Below are 19099 nucleotides of genomic sequence, written 5' to 3' on the forward strand. Positions count from 1 at the left end.
TTTCTCAAGACTCTTGAAGGGGATGACATACTTGAATTTGTATTCTGGCTTGTTTGTTTAAAAAAGCAGCCTCTCATTAAATCACCATCATAGTAACATAACAAACAAATACTAAGAAAGTATTAAAGGTCTGAGTGTGGAGTGACTGTTAGATTTAATAAAGTGGTACCCTCATTTGTCATCTCCCCAGATAACATGGATGTAATCAATCCCTACCCCACTTCTCTTCCCACATTTGAAACTGAGGCTTTGACTTCCTCATTTTAAGTTTTCGTGTGTGTGTGTGTGTGTGTGTGTGTGTTTGGTAAGAATGCTTAGGATGGCAGCTACCCTCTTAATAAATTTTGAAGTATACAATACAGTCACGTTAATTACTGTACAGCAGATCTCTGCAACTTACTCATCTCGCACAACTGAGAGTTTGTGTGCATTGATTAACAATTCCCCATTCCCCTCTCTCCTTAACCCCTGGCCACTACCATTCTATTAATACTCTCTGCTCACGTGAGCGCGACTGTCTTAGTTAACCTTAAGTGAAATCGTGCAGTAGTTGTCCTGTGACTGGCATATTTTACTTAGCATACTTTACAATCCTTAAGATTCTTCTGTATCATACTGCAGGATTTCCTTCTTTAAAAAAAAATTTTTTTTTTAATGTGGACTATTTTTAAAGTTTATTGAATTTGTTACAATATTGCTTCTGTTTTATGTTTTGGTTTTTTGGCCACAAGGCATGTGGGATCTTAGTTCCCTGATCAGGGATCAACTCTGCACCCCCTGCATTGGAAGGCAAAGTCTTAACCACTGGACCGCCAGGGAAGCCCCAGGATTCCCTTCTTTTTAAAGACCGAATAATACTCCATTGTATGATATACCACATTTTCTTTATCTATTACCTGTTGATGGATATTTGGGTTGTTTCCATGTCTTGGCTGTTGTGAATAATGATTCAATGAAGCTGGGAGTGCAGATTTTTTTTGAATTCTGATTTCAATTTTTTTTGCTAAATACCCCAAAGTGGGATTACTGGATCATACAATAATTCTATTTTTAATTTTTTTGAGAAACCTCCATACTGTTTTCCATAGCAGTTATACCCTTTTACATTCCTGTTAACAGTGTTTTAATATTTTCACATCCTCACCACTTGTTATCTTTTACTTTTCTGCTAATGGACATCATAACAGGTATGAGATGGTCTCATGGTGGTTTTGATTTGCATTTCCCTGATAATTAGTGACATTGAACATCTTTTCAATATACCTGTTAGCCATTTGTATGTCTTCTTAGCTGCTTATCGAGCTTTTCTACCATTATTTTCTATGGTAGAAATATTTCCTACAAATATTTTCTACCATTCTATGGGTTGCCTTTTCACTCTGGCTTTCCATTCTCGTTTCATTTTCCTCACTCTAGTTTCTGCTCTTGTTTTTGTTTGCTTGTTTTAAGGCAACAAAAAAGGAGATGCTCAGCAAATTTTGCTAACTGGCAGCTTTCATATTTTTAATACATGCTCAATGTTTTGGATGTTCTGAAGTGCCTTGTATGACCTAAGTTGTGCTAGTATGACTTCTCCGTGGAACTTGCACTGTGACTGGAAGAAAGCTGACATCCATGTTAGTTTGTCTTGTTCTACAGAAACACCCTGCCAGTGCAGGAGACAAAAGAGATGCAGGTTTGATCCCTGGGTCGGGAAGATTCCCTGGAGAAGGAAATGGCAACTCGTTCCAGTATTCTTGCTTGGAGAATCCCATGGACAGAGCCTGGTGGGCTATAGTCAACGGGGCTGCAAAGAGGCAGACACAACTGAGCACACACATACGTATGTTGCCTTTATTTATTACCTATATTTTATTTTAAATTTTTCTAGTGTACTTATTGGGAGAAGGCGATGGCAACCTACTCCAGTATTCTTGCCTGGAAAATCCCATGGATGGAGGAGCCTGGTAGGCTGCAGTCCATGAGGTCGCTAAGAGTCAGACACGACTGAGCGACTTCACTTTCACTTTGCACTTTCATGCATTGGAGAAGGAAATGGCAACCCACTCCAGTGTTCTTGCCTGGAGAATCCCAGGGACGGGGGAGCCTGGTGGGCTGCCGTCTATGGGGTCGCACAGAGTCGAACACGACTGAAGCGACTTAGCAGCAGCAGCAGTGCCCTTATTATTGTGCTGAACTCCTCTCCTCCCTGCCTGTGGTCATATGATACATACCTGACCAAAGAGATTGGATCAGAGATGGACACATGACCTAAGTTGTGTTAACATGACCTCTCCGTGGGACTTGTACAGTGACTCTCAGGAGTTTTCTCGTTTTTCTTAGGCCAAACAGTTCTGAGGGTAAGCATCAATGGCCATCTTAGCCACCATGTATAATCACTTGCCTAAGAAAGAACCTGAGAAAAACAGAGCCAAAAGTTTGAGCAACAGATTTGAATTCATTATGAAATTCCTTGAACCCTTTAGTTTGGCTGTACCTGGAGCCAGCTTCATTGCCTTGAACTTTCCGTTAAGTTTCTGTGGAGAAATGACTCATTCCAGGGCTGAAATAATGAGATACGCAGAGGTGTCAGAAAGCAAGGAAGGGCCCCCAAAAATAACAGAGGTATGTGAAAATGACACAGGAATCAACTTGAAGGATTGCCCAATGGCCAAATCTGGGGCAAATTTAGCAATAAAACAAGATAAAAGCAGGCCTCTATATAATAATTGGTTAATATTCTTCAAGCTTGTCAAGGTTAAGAGAATAAAGAAAGTTGAGGGGTTTTCCCAGATGGTGGAGACCAAGAAGATATGAAACTTAAATACAATGTGAGATCCTGGGCCAGAAAAGAGATGATTACCAAAATTTGAATCAGGTTTGTAAACTAAGGTATATTTTTGTCAATACTAATTTTCTGATTTTGATAATTTTATGATAGCTAATTTTATATTTGGCGAAGCTGGCTGAAGGATATGTGGAAGTTAATATTTTTGTAATTTCATTTGGAAATATAAAATTATTCTAGATAAATGTTATTTAGAATTAGTCTCAATATGGACTTCCTCTGAAAATAATTAGCACTTAGCATTCTCCTCTTTGTTGTCATTTTAAGTTATTTTATGTCAGTTTTCTCTCATCTGAAACCAAACATATCTTAATTTAATAAAATATATTTATTTTTGTCTGATTTTCATTTCAACCCTGTAATGCCAGGCTTATTATCTTCATTTGCAGATCATGAAACTAAGCCTTAGGTAGTTTAAATAATTTTCTGAAGATCACATAGTAAGTGACAGAGCCAGGATTTGAATCTATGTCTGCTTGACCTCAAAATCTTATGCATATGAGAAAAATAGTCAACCAACTGAATCATCCATCTTATTTTAAAACAGACTGTGTTTTCAAAACTCTGTCTTGTTCCAGAGGAGACTTGAGACAGAAAGCTTGAGACTTGGGGGCAGGTTAGAAGAAATATTGGAAAGATATTAGAAAATGTTTTGGTGTTTGTGTTTTGTAAGCACACAGCAGAACTCTGTAATTTATATGGTGCAGGAGGGCATGCAAATTAGTCTCAATATGGACTTCTTTTGAAAATAATTAGCATTTGGCAGACAGTATGATCAAATAAATCAGATAACTGAGGCGTTTGTCCAATGGGATAAATACTTGATTCAAACCTTTGATGAACTGGTTTTTTTTTTGTTATTTTTTTTAAATATGGGAGTAGTTTAAGGAAAAGCAAACAGTGGGGCATATTAAAATATCCATTAACTAAACACTCGGAAAGGGTATAAAATGCCTCCAGCTGCCAAAAAACAATTAGGCTGCAAATATGCCTTTGGTTACCTAACCAGACAATCCCTAAACACTTAGTTCTAATTAATTTTCTTCATTACACAACAATGCCTCTCCTAATTACACTAGAGAAATTCCATAAACCTACTAGCTATTCAAAGTCTTTATTGAGCAAATTATTCTGGTAGGTCCCTATTAGAAGCAGATTCTCACTCTAATTTATATATACCACATCTCAGAGGACGCGGGCTACTTGGTAAACCGCTGTCAGCTGGGCAAACTAATCTTGTATGTGACGATATTCCAAATTAGGAATTTGAGTGTGATGGAAGGTCAAGGCTGAGTAATTGAAAACGTACCAAGGTAAAGGTGAGTGCAAACACAAGAAGCACAGAGCGCCTGAATCCTACACGTGTTGCTCAGGTGTGTGACCCCTGGACCAGCGGTAGAGGCTGACTCAGGGGAACCAAGCTGCTTGCCCTGAACTCGGGTGCAAAAGGCTAGGCAGCAGTAGTGTGCAGCTGCAGAAGCAATAGAGCAAGGATAATAATGGGACTGAAGGGGTCAGAGAATACAGACTTTCAAGGGTAGTGTGTGTGTGTGCTCAGTCGGTAAATTATGTCTGACTCTGTGGCCCCAGGGACTGCAACCTGCCAGGCTCCTCTGTCCATGGGATTCTCCAGGCAAGAACACTAGTGTGGATTGCCATTTCCTCCTCCAGGGAATCTTCTTGATCCAGGGATTGAACCTGCGTCTCCTGCATTGGCAGGCGGATTCTTTACCTTTGAGCCACCTGGGAAACCAAGACCCTGAAACTGTCTCTGCATGTGTGAGGGCCCAGTAAAGTGACATAAGTCAGAACTAGAAGTCCCCAAGTCCCTGACCAGGGCTGTTTACATGACCCAGTGTCGCTGTAGAGAGAACTGGGATAATTTATCAGAGCTTATTAGCTGATTGATGACAATGTTTGTAAACTGGGTCAGAGTCTGATCCTTGGAAATCCATTTTTGGGTTCCTTTCCTAGCCACATAAAAACCGGTGATCTTATTAACAGTTATCACAGTTTTAGAGGATGGCCTGTGGGACAGTCGGTACAAATGCATCCCTAGTATCAGAGCTCAAAGCCAACTGATGGTATTTTAGCAGCATCACTTCTTTTTTGTTTTTCATTTTTATTGGGGGTATAATTGATTTACAGTGTTCAGTTGGTTTGTGCATAGCAGCGAGCAGCTTTACTTTCTTTGCTTGGAATGCGCTGATTAATCGACCATTTCAACCTAGGCCTGGGGACCTGCTCTTTTTTTTTTTTTTAAACGTGAATTTTCTCTCATGCCATTAGATTAAAAAATAGCCTGGAGTTTTGCTACTCAGAGTCTATGAGCCAGCAGCATCAACATCTCTTGGGAGATTTTTCGCTCCCAAACCTACTGAAACAATCTGCATTTAACAAGATCTCCAGGTACTTCATCCATGCACTGATGGGTGAGCAGTACGGATCTAGAGCAGTGGTCCTCCAGTTTCAGCAAACCCCAGACTCGTCCTGAGGGTACCTCGTCCCCAGACTTTCTGATTCACAGCTTCTGGGCTGAGGCTGAGAAAGTGTGTTTCTAACAGGTGTCTCAGGAGGCTTCTGAGACATCCAAAACCTTCTTGTATCTGACAATAGACTCTGATTGGTCAAGGACCTCGGGGATTTGGAGATTCCATTGCTATAGGTTTTGGTAGCCAAGGGCTATACCAGAGTTATTTTTCCCAAAGTGTTGGTTGTGAAGTCTTTTAAAGGTGATTCTAGAAATTCTACATGTTTGAGGATTCACTGGGTCAGTGGTTCCCACCTTTAGAGGAAGATGGACCTCTCCGGTGGCTCAGACGATAAAGAAAGGGCCTGCCAGCATTGCAGAGGACATGGGATCAATCCCTGGGTCGGGAACATCCCCTGGAGAAGGAAATGGCTGCCCACTCCAGTATTCTGGCCTGGAGAATGCTATGGACAGAGGAGCCTGGCAGGCTACAGTCCATGGGGTTGCAAAGAGTCAAACACGACTGACAACTAACACTTTCACTTTTTCCCTTTTACTAACAATGCAGATTCCTGGTCCCCACCACCGACCCCCACCCCCTAAATTAGTGGGCCTTCGATGAGGTCAAGAAATCTGTATTTTTAATAAACATCCAGATGATTCTGAGACAGGCAGTTGATAGACACACTCTGAGAAACACTGATTTAAATGCTGAACATCTTAGGGAGAGAGCAGAATTTTGTGCCCTCTCAGCAGCAGAATTGCAGTGTTCTCCCAACGTGGCAGCGAGCGCCTCTCATAATTGAGCAACTGAAGCAGTTCCAGGAAATCAGTCCACTGGGCCCTTTCCTCACTGAAGCCCCAGTAGAACTTGCTCACTCCTCCTTTCTTAATTATGTCTGGCCAGCAGCGAGCACTCCAGCCGCTGTGCTCTTTAATCCACTTATCCATCTTACAACTCCAATTAACCAGGTGCAGCCATCCATCTGGCTAATACGAGGACAAGCTGTTAATTTGTGAATGAAGAAAAGGTCTGCAGACAACAAACAAACGAGCAAGGAGCTTCAGAAGATAACATTTACCCCAATCCTTGAGAAACAAGGTGAAAGAACAGGGAAATTCATTTGTTAAAATAAAGGAAGGAAACGCAGTTTGGTGGAGGGAAGTGAATACAGAATTTAGGCGACTTGGGGACCATGTGACTCGTCCTAGGTCATCTCTGAACTTTGTATCTCTACCTATTAAATAGGGAAGTAATAGGACTTAATTTTCATCTCGGGGAAGTTAGGAGGGTCCACTGAGATCGAGTGAGACAAAGCAGTTTGTAAAATGCAATAGAAATATTCCTGTTTCTGTGCATTTATTTTATATGTGTATATGGGGGAATCTCTTTCCATGCACATCTGATACTTTATGAATAGTGTTTTCTATCAAGCAGATTGTACACCTTGATTACATGCTAGCTTTACTATTTTATTGACCTCAAGTTTTTTTGTTTGTTTTAAATAATAAAACAGATTCCCCCGTCCCTTTCAACCCCAGTCTTAAAATTTAAGTGTGCATTCGAACACATTACGGATGAAATGTGTCCTCAGCCCCTTAGTGTGATGGTATTTGGAGGCAAGGCTTTGGGAGGTAATTCGATTTATGCTATGTCTTGAGGGTAGGGCCTTCCGTAATGGAATCTAATGCCCTTATAAGAGGAAGAGAGAGCGCATCTAGGAAAGCTCATGTCAGTATACATCAGGAACGCTGCTGGGACTTCCCTGGCGGTCCAGTAATTAAGCATCTGTCTTCCAATGCAGGGGCCGAGGGTGCCACCCCTGGTTTGGAACTAAGATCCCACTTGCCTCCCAGGCAATTAAGCCCAACTAGAGAAGCCTGAGCGGGGCAACTGCTGAGTCTGCATGCTCTAGAGCTCGCGCTCCACAGGAGAGAAGCTCCATGCTCTGCAGCTAGAGACACCCCAGGCCCCACAAGGAGGAGCCTGCACGCCATAATGAAGTCCAACGCAGCCAAAAAGTGGCCATGTACAAACCAGGAAGAACGCTCTCACTGAGGACCGGATCTGCCAGCACCTTGATCTTGGACTTCCCAGCCTCCAAAACTGTGAGCAACGAAGGTTTGCTGTTTCGATCCTCCCTCCCGCCCCCATGAGTCTTGGTATTTTGTTGTAGCAGCCTGGGCTAAGACAAAAGCAGTCCCAGGAGAACTCGTTGAATCCAGATGTCTGGGTGCACTGCCTGAGTTCTGATTCAGGAGGTCTGGGAGGCGCCTGAGAACATGCATTTTTAATAAGGTCATTTGAGTTTGGCTGGTTGTGGACTGCATTTTGAGGACTGTTGCATTAAAATGAAACTTGCCCTCATTACAAAATAAAAGCTTTCTTTAATTTAAAATGTTAGTATTCTCCACCTAATAGTTATCTCTGGTCTCCAGTTTAAAAGGGATCTGACTCCAGACCTAGAGCTAAATGAGAGGCAGTATAAAATATACACCTCGTGACCTTTCATCACTTGCATCAACAGAGCTGAGCTAAGCACATTTTCTCTCTTAACATGTCATTTAAAAAAATTTTTTAAAAGCCTTCAAACTACCCCAGGAGTTTATGGTCAATCTGGGGAGACCAAATATACCCTGCAAAACATTTTGCAAACTGAGCAAAATAAACTATAAATGCAAAACAGTATTGCTTAAAGTTCCCAGGTAAGAATGCCATCACATTCCTAAAGGAAGGAATTGAGATATAAATGCCAAATGCTCTGAAAATCTTCCTTTTTATTACTTCAGTGTTTGTTTTTTTTTTAATAGCTAGCTAGAGGCAAATCTTTTGACTTGTGCTCAGCCAGTTGGGGTAAAATTTTGAGGCACTTCCATTCACCTCACTGTCTGCCCTATGTCATTAAAGTCTGGAAGCACTATTTCTAGGTGTGATCTGTGGGTTATCTGCTGCAGAATTGCCTTAGAAACCTATTCAACATACACAATAAAAATGACCTACTAAAAGGGAATCTTGGAAGAGAGGTCGTGGAAGTATCCCATTTAGCTAGCTCCTCCGGTGAATCTCGTATATATTTGTATACTTTGAGAGGACACACTCCAGAAACTTCTCCCCAACCCCACCCTGGGAATCTAACTTTGGGATTACCATATGTTCCTGAAATGACCCTATGTGGTAGGCCTTAAGTAAACTTGCAGCTGTAAGGAGATTTTGTTTCAGTTTGAGACAGTTTGCAGGTGGCACTTGATCCTGCCTGTGACAGGAGCTTCCTCCTTGCAAGAGATCTGTGATGGACAAAAGGCAAGGGAGGCAAGACTCTAATCCATACATTAAGAAAGGTATCCAAAGGGAGAGGAAAGGATCAGGTTCTGAGGATAGTCAGAAAAGCCCTGTTGCTATTGGTTGGGTCCAGGGAGCTTGACAGACCAGGTTAAGAGTCAGATTTGTTATTGTTTGTTTTCTTCAAGAGTCCTATTTCTTTTTTTTTTTTTTTTAAGATTTAAAAAAAACTTTTTATTTTGTATTGGGGTATAGCTGATTAACAGTGTTGTGATAGTTTTAGGTGACCAGCAAAGGGACTTAGCCATACATATATTAGTACATGTATCCATTCTTCCCCCAATTTTTAAGATTGTTTTGATGTGGACCATTTTTAAAGTCTTTATTGAACTTGTTACAATACCGCTTTTGTTTCATGTTTTGGTTTCTTGGCCTTGAGGCATGTGGGATCTCAGCTCCCCCACCAGGAATCGAACCTCCACCCCTTGCATCGGAAGGCAGAGTCTTAACCACTGGACGACTAGGGAAAGTTCCCAGAGTCCTGTTTCTTAAAAGATAATTGCTTTCATTCACCCATACTGTCTCCAAAGGGTAGATGATATGAATATGAGGGCAGTAATTGTAGTCCTATGATCCAGCTATGAGCTTCAGGCTGAAGCAAAATCTTTCTTCTTGAACTCCATGGAGCTATTTCTAATTATGTATGAATACATGTCCAATACGGACACCTCCAAAAAGCAGCAATAAGTGCAAAGAAATCTTGTTACATTGAATTAATCTAATGATGATTACTGAGTTTCTAGTGGTGTGAGATTTCAAATAATTAAATAGAACCACATGATGCCTTTGCTACCTGCCATTTTCACCTAATATACATGCAGTCACATTTTACCCCTTGAAATACATTCTGTGATTTGATTGTTTTAAAATGTATAGCTTTGCAATGTACTTATATTATGGTTTTTATATGTAGTCATTGATGGTAGGATGTAGTATTCTTTGATAGTTCCCAATAAGATTTCTCTCTCTCTCTTTTTTTTTTTCTTATTTGGCTGCACTGGGTCTTAGTTGCAGCATGAGGAATCTAGTGCCCTGAAAAGGGATGGAACCCGATTCCCCTGCATTGGGAATCTTAACCAATGGACCATCAGCTAAGTCCCATGATTTCTCTATTTTATATCAGGTGACTTTTCCCAGTTTTTGCCTAATGATCAAGGGATAATGTTCTGGTTATAGTATTAATAGTGCCATTTCCCTCTCTCCAAATCACTTGAATTTCATCTTCAGGAGATTGCTGAAAGCAAATGCAACAATCTCAGTCCATTATATTTCATCCATCAGTTTATTTATTCATCAAATATTGAGGAGATGGAGGTGACTGCCTTTATGGGTTTGATTCTGGTGGTGCTCAAGGGCAATATACAAGTGAAAATAAATGTATACTTTAATATCGGGTAGTGAGAAGAATCACTAAATAGGTCTGGATTTATTACTCTTCATTGGAAGGTCTTCTGTTGTGTTACAGACACTATTGTCGGAAAAATTAGGATGAGGTCATGGTAGGCCAACGAGGTGTGTCAAGCATCCCTTCCTCTAACATAACACAATTCTTGCTCAGTCACAGATGGTCTTCCTGGCTCCCCCTTTTGTCTACCATGTAAAGAGACTCTGATTTTTTACCTTAATGCATGGTAATTTTTAAATTAGGTGGCGAAAACCAGGCCTCTTTGCTGAAGCAGATCAGTTTATTTATAATGGGCTTGCCTGTGGCTTGCTGCCTATTGTTTTTGTGGGTGTTTTTTCTTTTGTTGTTGCCTCTCCTTTTTCTTTTTTTTTAAATCAGTGAAGGGTTGAGATTGGTATGGGCAGTGTTGGGAGACCAGTTTCTCTTTTCAGTTTGACCAGAATGCTATTTACTGTGTATTTCTGAGGTCAAGCAAATCAATAAGAAGCCAGCCAAACCCTGCCCTCCAGAAGTCACCAGCTCACTGAACATATGTTGCGGCAATAACTGGACTTTTTATATCTTAAGAAAAAGGGACAGGTCCCAATACTGACTGCTCTGTTAGACGACAGATGAAGAGAAACCTGTACTAAAAGTGTGTTACGGTTCTTCATTGAACTTTTGGATGTCTGTTCATAGATGAGCTTCCAATTAACAAAATCCGGCTCTCATGAGGTCAATACGAAGCTGACTCCTTTTCAGAAGTAAATTTTAGAGTGACTTGCTGGTCATTTTTGAGAGCATTGAAGCATAAAAGCATTTTGCTTTCCATGGAAGTTCCTTTCTGTTAATGTCAAAGATAAAATCTCCATGATCCTGTCTGTGCTTCTCAGTAACATAGCTGAACAACTCAAAAGAATTTTCCCATCAGTTTTCTATAATTCAAACCTCAGCAGCCTTTAAGGGAACAATCATGATATCTAGGATTGGCTTGTGTAGACCCAGATGGCTTTTGCATATTTTTCATTATTCATTTATTTGGTAATCAGAGGAAGCTATTTTGATTCTTATGTATCTAGTTCTTCAGACAAACAGTCAAGCCAGAATAAAGTGAACCATCAAGTAATATGAATAGATCCATATAAGAGGCAAATACCCTTTTAGCCTGATCTTTATGAAAAGGGAATTAAAACGGGGGAGTTCAAAACTTGGTCAATCTAACCACTGTAGAATCTGTTTCCTTAGATTCTTAAATGTGGAGTGGTTAAATTTTTGTGTAAGCTATGGATTAAAGATATTCAGATACACTGTAAGCCTGGAAAGAAATAAGAGAATTCATTACTAATGAAAAGGAAAAGGAAATAGTCACATTCATATTTATTAGTCCAAGTAAATACTAAATGATAGTTTGAAATTATTTTAAGAATTTTTCCCTAAGTCATATTTTTCATTTTAAAACCTTACATTTTAAAATGTTTATACTCAGGATATTCTTATTAATTGGTTACACCGACATAAGTTATCATGTTGTGTGGTTGTAAACCTTCAACTCAAGTCATATGGTGTCCAGTGCATACCTACTGCTTTTTGGGCTTCCCTGATGGCTCAGCGGGTAAAGAATCCACTTGCAACGCAGGTGACACAGGAGACACAGGGGAGGTTTGATCCCTGGTTTGGGAAGATCCCCAGAAGAGAATGGCAGCCCACTCCAGTATTCTTGCCTGAAAAGTCCCATGGACAGAGGAGACTGCCTGGCTACATTTCATGGGGTCGCAAAGAGTCAGACACAGCTGAGCATGAGCAAAGGCAAAAAGATTACCGCTCATTTGCAACCAGGAAAAAAATTAATAATGGACACATGATTTACTTCATATGTGTAATAAAACTTCTTCCTGAAAAAAAAGAGTGATGAGTTAATTGACTCAGGCCACCATAACAAGATATCACAGGCTCCGTGGCTTAAAGAGACAGGTTTTCTCACATTTCCGGATTCTGGGCATTCCACATCAAGGTGCTGTTAGGATGGATTTCTTTTTTTTTTTTTTTAATTTAGTTATTTTTAATCGAAGGATCATTGCTTTACGGTACTGTGTTGGTTTTTGCCAAACATCAACATGAATCAGCCATAGGTTTACCTATGTCCCCTCCGTCCTAAACCTCCCTCCCACCTCCCTCCCCATCTCTCCCATCTAGGTTGTTACAGATCCCTGGTTTGAGTTCCCTGAGTCATATAGCAAATTCCCATTGGCTATCTATTTAACATATGGTAGTGTTTCCATGTTACTCTCTCCATACATCAGGGTGGGTTTTTGGTGAGATCTCTTCCTGGCTGGCAGACAGTGGGTGCCTTCCTAACTGTGTGCTTAAGTGACCTTTCCTCTCTGTGCACAGAGATCGTGCTCTGATAGCTCTTCCTCTTCTTAGAAAGACATCAGTCCTATAAAATTAGGGCCCCACACTTGTGACTTTATTTAATTTACATCTTCTTAAAAGCCTTATCATGTCATATCATGGGTCAAAGCTTCAACAGATGAATTTGGGGGACTACAGTTCAGTCCATACAGATGGATCCATTCCAAGGGACTTTGTGTGGGATCTTCCTGAAAGAAGTCTTCTCAAGTGTGAAAACCCTTGTAAGCTCTTTCACTGAAAAGGGTAGGGAGGGGAATGATAATCTGAAATGAGACCTTTCAGAAGTGGTGACAGAACCTCAGACCTAGCCATCCACAAGGCCCCTGTTAGGAACTTGTTGATGCTTTTCACTTTACATACGTGAGGACACCCACACTCAAGCCTGGAGAATGTCCACAGGGTAGTGTAATGCTTTAGTTTCCCAAAGCATCCCTCAGCAGATTAAGTAAGAAATATGTTTATTAATAATCAAGCCTCCTTTTCTTTCAGTGTTAATCCATAACCAAGCTAAACACATACTTCAGGACTTTGGATTTAATGCGTATCTAATAATCACTTTTGTCGAGGAATATTTGGTCTCCCTTAGGCTTTTTGAGAAACTTGGGCCAGTGCACATACTTTTTTAAAACCTGTTTCACTCTATGTATGTCAAGCTCTCAGCCTTCATAAGGGGACCGCTGTGCTCTCTTTGGACATAAATGCTCTTGCTGCTAGTGAAAGCAGTTCTGTTTGTTCAATTACAGGACTCTCTCTGGATGTCTGCAATTGAACATTATGCCTGGTCAATTATGGGTCCTTTAACTTCCAGGTGAAGGTAGCGTGGCTGGCAGAAGACAATTTTTTTCTTCCTGACTAAAAAAAAAAGATATGGATGTTCATTATAGAAAACAGGGCGGGTGGGGGGTGGTGGGGGTGGGAAGCAAGCCACACATACAAATAAGATAGCTCATAATCTTACCACACAGAAATTGTCATTGTTAATTGTCTTGGCTTGTCTTCATACAGTTGTTTTTTTTGTATATAATATTGACAGAGCATTTGCCATATGCTAAATATTTTGTATTCTTTAACAGATAGATCTTATTATCCCCAATTCTTAGAAACCATTATGTCACATACAAGAGGGCAGCTCCCCCCTCCTCACACTCCTTAGCATGGATTTCTCTGTGTGTGTTTCTCCATACCTTGACTTGTTCAATGTGCTATCATAAACATTTAACCATGACAACAAGCAATCTTTAACTATATCTATGTCATACGATTGTAGGCTGTGAATGTAGCACAGTATATTTAATCACTTCCCTGCTGTCGGCTTTTTATTGCTATTGCTCCCCCTTTTTGATGTTATTTTCTGTACACTTGTGTGTTCTACCAAATCGGAACCAAAATGTCTGTTTTCTGAGACTTGGGGATTTATAATGGGTAAGGGGCTTTTTTTTTTATTTTTATTTTTTTTGCTATTTGGAAATTTTCTTACGTAGGGTGATAACCAAAGTAAGCCAACTTTGAGTATTTCCAGAAAGGGGAAAGAAGCATTCAAACAAAGCTTAAAGTTGAAAGCACATCTCAGAGTTTTCAGTCCTCTTATTCCACCACACCTTCTATCTCCTGACCCGTTTCATTAAGTTCATATATATCTTTTTTTGAGGGGGGCAATGAGATGGGTAACTTTTTATTTTGATGAAATTATAAGCTTTCAAACTACTTGTAGGAATAATACCAAGATACCATGGAAGTAATGGTGTATGATTTCCAAGCCTATGTCAGAGGTTGACAAACTGTTTTCCTAAAAGGTAGTAAATACAGTAAGTATTTTAAGCTTTTCATGCTGTGTGGTTTCTGTTGTAAGTACTCAACTCTGTCACTGTAGCATGAAAACCACCAATAACTAAATGGTGACTGCAACTGTGATCTAATAAAAATTTATTTACCCCCAAAATATTTTTTGAGATGTTTAAGGGTCACAGCAAAATTGAAGGGAAGGTACAGAGTTCCCATATAGCCCATCCCCTCACGTTACAGCTTTCTCTGTCAGCGTCTCTCCCCAGAGAGGTGCACTTGTTAGAACTGATGAACCTGCATAATCACCCAAGATCACAGCTTATTTGGAGTTCCCTCTTGGTGTTGTATATTCTGTGGGTTCCAGCAGATGTATAAAGACCATCATTGCAGTATCACAAGAGTACTTTCATTGCTCTAGATATCCTCTGTGCTCTGCCTCTTCTTTCCTCCCTCCCTCCCTCCAAGCCCTGGCAACCACAAATTCTTTTTTTCACTCTGTCTATGGTTTTTGTCTTTTCCAAAATGTCATATAATTGAAATCGTACAAGTCTGATCACTTTTAAGAGCAGGGCTCAAACCGATGCAGTGAGGACAGACGCTGTCAGCTGTGGCTTCGCTGGAAGGCGACTTCACTGGCTACTTCATCAGGGAGCCCCGAATGCCAGGGTTGTTCCGCGTTTCCTCCCTGGCTGGTCAAATTCCACATCGAGGTCTTTTGTTAGATCGAGCCCAGAGGGTATACTTTGAGGTGTCGACATTCTGGGCTAAAGGTTGGGGAGGAAGTTTGGAAGACTCAAGTTTTGGTATGTTAACTTTCTCTTAATCCTCCTGTTTCTGGTGGACAATCCCTACCTTAGCCTCTGAGGTGTCCTCACTGGACCTTTGTGTAGGATGAGGGAGGGACTCTGTGCATCTAACTGCTTATGAAGCAGGCTCCATGAGTTTTCAGGTTTTTACTCCACAATCCCAGAGGTACCTAATGTGACAAACTCCTGTGCATTTGGAGTTCTGATGTCAAATGGGTTGCTTCTCCACCCTTCCTCTGCCAGCTTAGGGTTCTGTTTGCCCAGGTCTGTTAAAGCAATGAACACTGAGTCTGTTTTCCAGAGTTGAAAGTTTTATTTTCATTTTTCCTTCTAGTCTTTGCTCTTATAAGTTTATGCCTTTGTCTTTTAAGATCCCTTTAGCCTTGATATAGTGAGGTCTTGGGAGGGAGAGGAGATAATGTGGGTTCCATTTCCTAAATTTCACTGAAAGTCTTTCATGTAGGTGATGCAGAGTTTTGATTGATAAGCCCTCCCAGTTGATCTTGCTGCACCATTCTTACAATTCACAAGCCTTGGAGGGAGACAGATTTCTGTTCAAACAATGGCTGTGTTGGTTCTTACCTCTGGGACCCTGGGAAAGTTGCTTCATCTTGTCACACCTTGATTTCCAGACTTGTAAAATGAAGATTAAAATGGTACTTGCCTCGTGTGACTGTTTTAGGGATTAACTGAGACAATAGCTTTAATGCGTCATCACAGTGCCTGTCACATGACAGGTGCTCAGGAAATGGCAGTCCTTGCTCATCCTTAAGTCCATTTATGATGTGGGCAGAACGTGATCCAAAGGATTATGACATTTTCAGGAAATGAGCTTGTTTCTGAAATGCTACTTTCTTTAAGAGGTAGTCTTTAGGTCTCACCTGGATGAGCAACTCTTGACCTTCTGAACAGAGTGACCTACTCCACATGGGAAAGCCAGAGCAGCCCCCTCATCTTCATCCCTCCCTCCACTTATTCATTCAATAGAAAGTGTCCACTGTGTGGAGCATTTCAAAGTAAATCCTACAGGGACCTTCCTGGTGGTCCAGTGATTCCTTCCAATGCAGGGCATGTGGGGTCCATCCCTGCTGGGGAAACTGGGATCCCCCATGCCACAACTAGAGCGCAGCCCACAGCCACAATGAAGAGCCTGCACACGGCAATTGATGCACACAAATAAATAAAATTTTTTAAAACATAAAGTAAATATTATATACCCTGTCAGTGAATCACCAAATGCTACAAAATGCCTCTTGAAAAGGGATATGGTCTCACAATAGGATGATAGAATTAGGAAAATATTCTTATCTAATATCTAGTACATAGTAAAATTACTTTATTATAAACTTTTTCTAACAATTTTCCTGTGTATTGATTTGGTTTCCTAATGTGGTCTGTTTTTTCATTCTTAAAGCTCAGTTTTCTCTTAGCTCTACTTTTTCCACTTTAGAACACTCCCTTCATGGAGAACACTTCATTCTCCATGTCTTTAGAAACAAGATAATTGTCCCACCTGGGTTTGGCCAATGCTTCCTAGCAATGCAGGTTAACATGTTCCTCTATCTCCAATACCCTGTGGGAGGGAAGGAAGAATTAAAGGCAAACTCATTTCCAAGTCAGTTTATTTTTTATTTGTTTTGTAAGAATATGCTCTAGTGGTGCCAAGTTATTTACATCTGATCATGTCATGTCATATGTGATGTTTGGTTGTTTGGCTTTTAGTGATACTAATGTTGATCAGTGGGTTCAGGTGGTGACATTCTCATCCTTTCAGTGTAATGTTTCCCATCAACATTTTGTTTAATCTTTTTATGATGTATTGCTGACTATTATGTGTTAAACTGTGTTCCCCTCTCCAAAAGAAAAAAATCTGTTGAAGTCCTAAGCCCTGGTACTTGTGAGTGGAATTTTGTTTGGGAATAGGGTCTTTGCAGACATAATCAAGTTAAGATGAGGTCGTTGTGAAAGTGAAAGTTGCTCAGTCGTGTCCAACTCTTGGCGACCCCATGGACTATATACTCCATGGAATTCTCTAGGCCAGACTACTAGTGTGGGTAGCCTTTCCCTTCTCCAGGGGATCTTCCCAACCCAGGGATTGAACCCAGGTCTCCCACATTGCAGGTGTATTCTTTACCAACTGAGCTATCAGGGAAGCCATGAGGTCATTGGGATGGGCTTAAATCTAACATGACTGATGTCTTAGAAGAAGAGGAAACGGTCATGTGAAGTCAGAGACATACAGAGAGTGTGGCAGGTGATGACAGAGGCAGAGATTGGAATTATCCAGCTGTCAGCTGAGGAATGCTGACATTAGATGGGGCTATCACCAAGTGAGAAAGAGGGAGCATAGCTCTGCTGACACCTTCATTTTATTCTACCAGACTGCAGAATTGTGAAACAATAAGTTTATGGTTTTCTTTTTTCTGGCCATGTGGCTTGTGGGATCTTAGTTCCCCAACCAGGAATTTGAACCAAGGCCCCGGCAGTGAGAGTGACAAGTCCTCGCCATTGGACCGCCAGGAAATTCCCAGATTTCTGTTGTTTTAAGCCACCCCAGCCTGTGGTACTTTATTGCAGCAGCTCTAGAAAGCTTAACACAATGACCATTGACTAGGTTTGATTATCTCATTAAAGGTTGTGAAATGGTGATTTTTGAATAGTATAATTTCTTCTGTGTATATTGACTGGCTTTTTTTCTTTTTTTTTAGACAGATGAACTTTCTTCACTAAAGCTGTTTTTATTGTCTTAAGATATACTTACCCTAGAAAGTTGTGGTATACGCTGACGTTTTTTGTCTCTTAATGATCAAATTTCAGAGTCACGTGTTGGTTCTCTAGCAACCCTTAGCGCTGTCCAGTAAGTTTATTTTATTCCTCTTTTTCTTTTTGAATATTCTATGGACTTATAAAGAAAGCTTATATAAAGAAAATGTCATTAATAGATTAATCTGAACCTCTGTACTTCTCCCAGTTGTAAGTGAAATATAGGATCGATATCTTGCCCTTATGCATGCCGAGAGAAATGACCTTGTTAGGATGTCTAAGAAAATACCTTTTGGTGACCCAGTGGAAGTCTATTTAAGTTCCAGTAGGGTCAAAGTTGAGTTTGGTTCAGGTAAGTCTCTGAATACCAGTGTAATATTAGATATAATTATATTACTATTTTTCCCAGTTTGATAAATTTGATATCTCCTTGGAGCTACTACCATTTCATCTGAAAAAAATTAGATACACTCTCAATTTCTGTCTTAAAGCCATGGCAAAGTATGAATGAGGCAGATGAGAACAGGATAAAGAGTTGCATGGTAGCAACTGAATGAAAATTTGTATTTGACTGAAAATAAAAACCTGGTGAAACAGATCACCAGCCCAGGTTGGATGCATAAGACAAGTGCTCAGGGCTGGTGCACTGGGAAGACCCAGAGGGATAGGATGGGGAGGGAGGTGGGAGGGGGGATCGGGATGGGGAACACATGTAAATCCATGGCTGGTTCATGTCAATGTATGGCAAAAACCACTACAATATTGTAAAGTAATTAGCCTCCAACTAATAAAAATAAATGAAAAAAAAAAAAGAAAAAAAATCTGAGTAAGATATCTAGTGTATTGAAGGAGAAGGACAGATTACTTAAAACTGGAAATGTCTTTAAAAATTCAATTTTATAGTCTTAGCTGTATCTCATATCTTCTCCAGTGCAAGACCATGTCTAATTTATCCTTATATTCTCGAACACTCAGTATAATGTCTTCACAGAGTAGATGCCTCATAAATAAGTGAATATAATTAGAATTCAGTGCAATTAAATTTCCCTGAAAGAACAATATACTTTAGACACATTTAGAGCAATGAACATCATGGGAGGAGATGAAATGGATCCAAGTACCATAAAAAGGATACATTAACTGTATACAAAATGATGTGGAAGTACATTGATAAAGATGCCTACAATATAAAACAACTTGTATAACATAGTATCCCATTATACAAAGAACAATGGTAAGTAATATTTCAATATGAATGAAAAGAAACTTAGAGGAGTATATAGGTATATAATGGGCTTTGTCAGTTGGGATGCAA

At 40.2% G+C, this 19099-nt stretch overlaps 1 long non-coding RNA gene across 1 annotated transcript; it reads left to right on the top strand.

Moving 5' to 3' along the window:
- The first annotated feature begins 2069 nt into the window (after positions 1–2069).
- On the top strand, positions 2070–8764 carry LOC122700540. The gene is made up of 3 exons (XR_006342798.1): positions 2070–2857; positions 6270–6399; positions 7103–8764. It is a non-coding gene; the product is annotated as an uncharacterized LOC122700540 (long non-coding RNA).
- The last annotated feature ends 10335 nt before the right edge of the window (positions 8765–19099 follow it).

The sequence above is a fragment of the Cervus elaphus genome, chromosome 9 (assembly GCF_910594005.1).
Source record: "Cervus elaphus chromosome 9, mCerEla1.1, whole genome shotgun sequence".
In the NCBI taxonomy this organism is placed as follows: Eukaryota; Metazoa; Chordata; class Mammalia; order Artiodactyla; family Cervidae; genus Cervus; species Cervus elaphus.